We start from the raw sequence: 1,583 nt of genomic DNA on the forward strand, positions 1-1,583 counted from the left end.
GGATAGGGAAGAAGTGCACATAAGTCAAAGCGAAGCTTGACCGGGTCCGCTAGTTATTTATAAAAATAGCATATAGCATTGGTAATTTAATCCTTAATGTTTAACAATAATCAGATCTTTATAATCTTAATGACAGCAGCTACAGCATTGTAAAAACTGATTCAAGATAAAAAAAAAAAAAATCTGAAAAAAAAATATATGTAACTTTATGAACCTAGGATTTTTTCCAAACTATACAAATTATGTTTTACTCGTAGATAATTAGATGGTGTCTCATTTGCGTTTTTTTGCAATAATACGGGGCACCCTGTATATTTTATAACGAAGCTACATGCATTGAAAGACTGGATCCGTGCCATATCAGGGAAATAGAGTCAAGACCAGGATCTGCTGCAGAAATAGTTGAAACCGATATCATCGTATCAGCCGATGGACGTCCACTGCAGGACATAGGCCCTTTTGTAGGGACTTCCAAAAATCACGATACTGAGCACCTGCATCCAGCGAATCCTTGCGACTCGCTTGATGTCATCAGTCCACCTGAGAACTACCTGTGAAGTCGCATAAATGTCTCTGACCGAGAGTTACATAATATTTGTTCCTACTACGTAGACCCTTGGGCCATGGAGTCGCAGTGCCAACAAAAACCCTCCGAATTATTTCACCGCAGCTACAGTGCTCGCCACGGATCTTTATGTTTGTGAAGTTAGCTGCGGAATGAGTATGCGCATTCGTACAGACGTGAACACTCCCCGCCCTCGCCGTTTGTATCGTTATTGTTTCATTGCGCAGTCATTTGTTGCTAACTTCACAAACACAATATCTCGTGACGGGCACTGTAGTTGCCTCGACTGGTGACAGAAGGGCTGGCTTATTTTTTGCGCAAAGGATCAGCCGGTCTGTCCATCGCGGAAATGCAACCAGTATTAGTATGTATAGTTATTAGAAAAAGTTAAGTCAAGTTTCTAATTGTATTCTTTCTCAATAAAAAAAAAAATAATATAAAAAATACAGTATTTATATTTGCCTTATTTTCGATCCATCCACTTTAATACTCTAACGATGAGGTACGTAATCGCATGTGCATTTTTATTTATAAACAAAATGACAATCAATATCTTGAGCATTTTGTTTTGAGAATTTTGGTGTGACAATATTTTATAATAACAAGAAGTTAAGTTACATCAATACCAACACAGCCGAAATAGCTCAGTTGGGAGAGCGTTAGACTGAAGATCTAAAGGTCCCTGGTTCAATCCCTGGTTTCGGCAGATGTATTTTTATTATTGCTTTTTAAAAATAATAAAGTTATTTTTACCCGACTGCACGAAAGGTTATTTTTTATTTAAAGTATCGTAAGTGTTATTCATATTAATTGATTATGAAACACGGCATCATTCATGCATCGCGGCACAATCTAAACTCAACTCAACAAAGTTTGGATCGTGTCGCGATGCATGAACCAGCTCATGACTAAGGGCCCCGTATGGGTTTGAAACTAGTCCGGCATACTCCGGCCTGATATCACGTGAGTTTTAGCCGTGTTTCATAATCAATTAATAAGAAAGGTTATGTTTTTCGCG

At 38.1% G+C, this 1,583-nt stretch overlaps 1 non-coding gene across 1 annotated transcript; it reads left to right on the forward strand.

Moving 5' to 3' along the window:
- Window positions 1–1,198: 1,198 nt before the first annotated feature.
- On the forward strand, window positions 1,199–1,271 carry Trnaf-gaa (transfer RNA phenylalanine (anticodon GAA)). The gene has a single exon. It is a non-coding gene; the product is annotated as a tRNA-Phe (tRNA).
- Window positions 1,272–1,583: the final 312 nt, after the last annotated feature.

Source organism: Bicyclus anynana, chromosome 11, assembly GCF_947172395.1.
Source record: "Bicyclus anynana chromosome 11, ilBicAnyn1.1, whole genome shotgun sequence".
Classification (NCBI taxonomy): Eukaryota; Metazoa; Arthropoda; class Insecta; order Lepidoptera; family Nymphalidae; genus Bicyclus; species Bicyclus anynana.